Source organism: Nicotiana sylvestris, chromosome 5 (genome assembly GCF_000393655.2).
Source record: "Nicotiana sylvestris chromosome 5, ASM39365v2, whole genome shotgun sequence".
NCBI lineage: Eukaryota > Viridiplantae > Streptophyta > Magnoliopsida > Solanales > Solanaceae > Nicotiana > Nicotiana sylvestris.
Window position 1 is genome coordinate 39,260,141 of NC_091061.1, and position 6,000 is coordinate 39,266,140.

A 6,000-nucleotide genomic window follows, 5' to 3' on the forward strand; every position below is an offset into this window, starting at 1 on the left:
ATCAAATAAGGAAGATCGAGAAACCACGCAAGCTAGAACTCGACTGGGCTCTGAAAGATCCAATCTCACAAACTAGCTGGTTAAGGCTTGAATATCCATCACCATAGGCCTCTCCGATGCTGGTAAATAAGCCAAACTCCCCAAATTCTCTACCTAGCGACTCAAAGCATCAACCACCATATTGGCCTTGCTCGGGTGATACAAAATAGTGATATCATAGTCCTTCAACAACTCTAACCACCTCCTCTAGCACAAATTTAGATCCTTTTGCTTGAACATGTGCTGCAAGCTCCGATGATCAGTATAAATCTCATAAGAAACACCGTACAAACAATGACGCCAGATCTTCACGGCATGAACAATGGCAGCTAACTCAAGATCATGGACATGATAATTCTTCTCATGTAGCTTCAACTGTTTAGACGCGTAGGCAATCACCCTACCGTCCTGCATCAAAACCGCTCCAAGGCCAATCCTCGAGATATCACTTGTAAGTAATATCAAAATTGGGGTTGTTGTCAAAGCTATCTTGAGCTTCTGAAATCTCACCTCACACTCTTCCATCCATTAGAACGGAGCACCCTTCTAGATTAGTCTGGTCATAGGGGCTGCAATCGATGAAAACCCCTCCACAAAACGATAGTAGTAACACGCCAACCCAAGAAAACTGGGGATCTCTGTAGCTGAGGATGGTCTGGGCCAACTCTGCACTACCTCTACTTTCTTCGGATCCACCTGAATACCTTCACTCGACACCACGTGGCCTAACAATGCCATGGAATCCAACCAAAACTCACATTTCGAGAACTTAGCATATAACGTCTTCTCTTTCAAGGTTTGAAGCACTGTCCTCAGGTGCTGCTTGAGATCTTTCCGACTCTGGGAATACATCAGAATATCATCAATAAAGACAATGATGAATGAGTCAAGATATGACCGAAACACACTGTGGATCAAATGCATAAAGGCTGCAGGGGCATTGATCAGCCCAGATGATATAACAAGGAACTCGTAATGACCATACCGAGTCCTGAAAGTAGTCTTCAGGATATCTGGCTCCCGAATCTTCAACTGATGGTACCTTGAATGCAAGTCAATCTTAGAAAACACTCGTTCACCCTGTAGCTGGTCAAACAGATCATCAATACGAGGCAAAGGGTAACAATTCTTCACTGTAACTTTGTTCAACTGGCGATAATCAATACACATACGTATAGAACCATCATTTTTCTTCACAAACAATACAGGAGCACCCTAAGGTGCTACACTAGGCCAAATAAAACCCTTATCAAGCAATTCCTGTAACCGATCCTTCAACTCCTTCAACTCAGGAGAGGCCATATGATACGGAGGAATAGAAATAGGCTGAGTGCCCGACAACAGATCAATTCTTAAATCAATATCTCTATCGGGTGGCATGCCCGGAAGATCAGCTGGAAACACATCAGGAAAATCCCGTACTACTGGGACTGAATCAACTGTAGGGGTATCAATACTAACATCTCTTACTTATACTAGATATGCGTCACACCCTTTCTCAACCATTCACTGAGTCTTAATGAAAGAAATAACTCTACTAGGAGTGTGACCTAAAGCACCCCTCCACTCAATACGCGGTACACCTGGCATAGGTAGCGTCACGATTTTGGCATGACAATCAAGAATAGTATAATGGGGCAACAACCAGTCCATGCCCAAGATAATATCAAAATCTACCATGCTGAGCAACAATAAATTAGCTCTAGTCTCAAAACTACTAAGAGCAACCAAACATGACCGATAAACGCAGTCTACAACAAGAGAATCTCCCACAAAAGTAGAAACATAAATAGGGGAACTCAAAGAATCACGAGGCACACCCAAATGCGGAGAAAAATAATAAGACACATGAGAATATGTGGAGCCTGGATCGAATAGAACCGATGCATCCCTGTGACAAACCAGTATAATATCTGTGATGAAAGAATCGGAGGCAACAACCTCGATACGGACAAGAAGGGTATAGTATTAGGCCTAGCCTCCCCCTCTAGAGCGACCTCTACCTCCCCGACCTCCACCTCTAGCTGGATGGGCAGGTGGGGTAGAAACTGGAGCTGTAACCATAGCCTGAGAACTCTGCGAGATACGTTGTGGCTGAGAAGTCTGTGGAGGTGCACTCCTCCCAAGAATAGGGCAATCCCTCACCATATGGCGTGTGTCAGCACACTCAAAATAAGCTCTGGGAGGACGTGGCAGCTATGACTGGCTTGGGCCAAGTTTGTTGGACTGACCTCTGAAAGCACCCAGCGCAGGAGGCGTACTAGATACTGAAGGGCATAATAAGGCTCCTAAGGCCTAGGAGGAGCTAGAATACCACTGGCTGCTGGAAGAGCTGAATGAACGGGGCGTCTTATATAACCCCTACCATGACGACCTGCAGAGAAACAGACACCAGAATAATGGCCCGACTCTCGAGACCTCTTGGCCTCCCTCTCTTCTCTCTCCCTAGCATGTATACCCTCAATCCTCCTAGCAATGCTCACCACCTACTGATAAGAAATATCAATCTCCAACTCACATCCATGCTAGACCTGATGCTGGGAATAAGCCCCTCAATAAACCGGCGAACCCTCTCGTGAACAGTAGAAACCAAGGCTGGGGCATGTCTAGCCAAGCTAGTGTAACAGACAGCATACTCCGATATAGTCATAGCACCTTGGCGCAAATGCTCAAACTTTGCATGTCATGCGTCTCTGAGGCTCTGAGGAACAAACTTTCTAAGGAACATATCTGAAAACTGAGTCCAAGTCACTGAAGCTGCCTCATCCGGACTGTCTAACTCATAGGTACGCCACCACTCATAGGCAGCTCCTCAAAGCTGGAAGGCAGTGAAAGAAACCCCACCCGATCCTGATATACCTATAGTCCGGAGGATACGGTGATACTTCTCCAGAAATCCCAAGGTATCATCTTATGCTAACCCAATGAATAAATGAGGTTCATACTTCTTGAACCTCTCAAATCTACGCTGCTCATCCTCTGAAGCCGCTGCCCTATCCTCGGGATGACCTGGGACTACAGGCTGTACAGGAATAATCTCCAAGACCTGATCAACATGCACCCACTGCTCAGGAGTGCGGGCGGCGGGAGTCTGTGCTCCTTCCCCAGCCTGAGATGTGGCTGCAGTAAGAGGAAGCAACCCTGCCTAAGCCAGAGTGGTGTACATGCTCATGAACTGCGCAAGAGTCTCCTAAAGAGCTAGAGTAGTAGTAGTAGTAGTAGTAGGCATATCGGGTGCCTAGACTCCGGCTAGAACTGTTGGTGGTACCTCGGTGGTAGCTCGCATGGGTGCTCTGGCTGCACCTCGTGCGCGTCCTCGGCCTCTACCCCGACCTCGGCCTCTAACGGCTGCAGTAGGGGGCGCGGCTGCCTGATCATCTCGGGTAGCACGTGTCCTCACCATCTGTGAGAGAATAGGAGACAGAAGTTTAGAATTGTGACATCAAAATATCGCACGACAATGAAATCAAATGAAGTGGAATTTTCCTAACAGTTACATAGCCTCTTGTGGATAAGTACAGATATCTCCGTACCGATCCGCGAGACTCTAATAAACCAGCTTGTGATTCATGACTCCTATGAACCTAGAGCTCTGATACCAACTTGTCACGACCCTGGTTCTCCCTCTATGAACCATCATGATGGCACCTAGTCTCTACGACTAGGTAAGCCTAACAATGCAAAAAATAAACAAAATTTGCAGAAGAAATAATTAAAAACTGAAATAGTGAAATAAAACAATGTTTAAAATGCCGCTCGGCATACACAATAACAACTCTTGAAACTAATATCTTTTCCCAATACCCGGAATCTCATGATCACAAGCTTTTAAATGTCTACAAACATCTAACTCCAGAATATATAACAAGGAAACAAAAATACGGAAGGGATAATACACAAAAGGGAGAGTAGAAAGGGACTCTTCGGTCTGCGGACATGGCAGATATACCTCGGAGTCTCTACAAGTGCCTCATCTCAAGCGTGATAAGTCTGAGTGGAGGTACCTGGATCTGCACATAAAAACATGCGCAGAAAGGGCATGAGTACACCACAGCGGAACTCAATAAGTGCCAAGCCTAACCTCGGTCGGGTAATGACAAGGAAGGTCAGGGCTCTACTGAGATTAAATGAAACATAAGATATAATAGTATAAGATAAAACAGTACAGTTGAAAGCTAACAGTAAGAATTGATACAGGGCAATAAGGATAACAACAACTGAAACAGAGACAAACACAATCACAAGGAATACCACCCTTCACAAAGATAATAATCGGGGATCTCTCAGTATTCCGATGATCTCTTAGTATCCTCAATATATGTCAGGGATCTCTTGGTATCCCGAGGATCTATTGGTATCCTCAATATATGCTAGGGATCTCTTGGTATTCCGAGGATCTCTTAGTATCCTCAATATACATGCTAGGGATCTTTCGGTATCCCGCACTTCCGTTCAAATCCAAAATACGTACAGGAGATCTCCAGGGATGTCGTCCTGTAGTCCCAAAGTAAAACACACAGAAATAACACAAGAATACTCAATTAAACTCAACTTCATACTAAGGTAAAATAGGTAATTCTAACCTAGCATGCTTCACATAATACAAATAAGGTAGTTTAAGCAAATAAAGCAATTAAGTCAATTAGACATGTTTCTCTAAGCTAACAGTAGGTTTAAATTCCAAGTAGTATAAACATGAAAGGAAAAATACAATTAAAGCTACCTTAGTGAAAACAAGATTTTCAACAATTAGCACAAGTACGCCCTCGTCACCTCACGTACAAGTCATTTCATTTATCACAATACCAATCCTACGGGGAATGTCCCCCACACAAGGTTAGGTAATCCACTTATCTCGAACCGACTCAAAATCAACCTGAAACCACGTTCTTGACACGAGTACTCGACTCCAAATGACTCAAATCTATTCAATTCAATTGCATAATGTAAATAACACTTCAAGTAACTGATTCTACAAATAAATTCTAAGCTAATACGCGAAATTTGGTAAAATAACCAAAATGCCCCTCGGGCCCACATCTCGAAATTAGGTAAAATTTATATTTTCAGAATCCTCATACTCTTATGAGTCTATACATATTAAGAACATTGAAATCGGAGTTCAATTGGCCCCTCAAATACCCATTTAAGGTCTCTTAATCTCAAGCCCTTATTACCCATTTTGCACTGATTGTTTCCTAATTTTCACCACTAATTAGACCTTTAATCACATATAAACGAGTTATGAAGCCAAGGATATCACCTCCAAGTGATTTCCCTTTGGTTTCCTCAAAAATCTCCCTCAAAAGCTTCAATCCCGTTCAAAAATGGTGGAAAAATGAAGAAGGGTCGCATATTGGCTATTTATATACTGCCCAGTTATTTCCTTCTTCGTTGTGATGAGCCAAAAGGTCATCACTTGTGTTTCAATAAAATTCTATGTTTCGAGGCCTTAAAATCCTCCCTTAGCACCATCTCGATTTACGTGCGCAGTTCGGGCACGTAGCCGGAAGCTTAAATGTGAAAATCTATGAAAAATGATAAGTTTTGACTGTAAAATAGATAAATTTAACTTCGGTCAACATCTTGGGTAAACAGACCCAGACCCGTGATTTGACGGTCCTGGAGGGTCCGTAGGAAAATATGGGACTTGGGTGTATGCCCGAAATCAGATTCCGAGGTCCCAAGCCCGAGAAACGAATTTTTTAAAGAAAATTATTTTCTGAAATTGTTTAAAGAAATATGAAATGAAATTTGCTTAGAACATGGTGGTGTCGGGCCCGTATTTTGGTTCCGGTGCCCGGTACAGGTCTTATATATGATTTAAGACATTTCTGTGGAATTTGGTAAAAAACGGATGTCATATGACGTGATTCGGACTTAAATCGCAAAATTTATGTTTAACGAAGTTTTGAGAAAATTTTATTGATCTCGAGATTTAATTTGGTGTTCATGATGTTA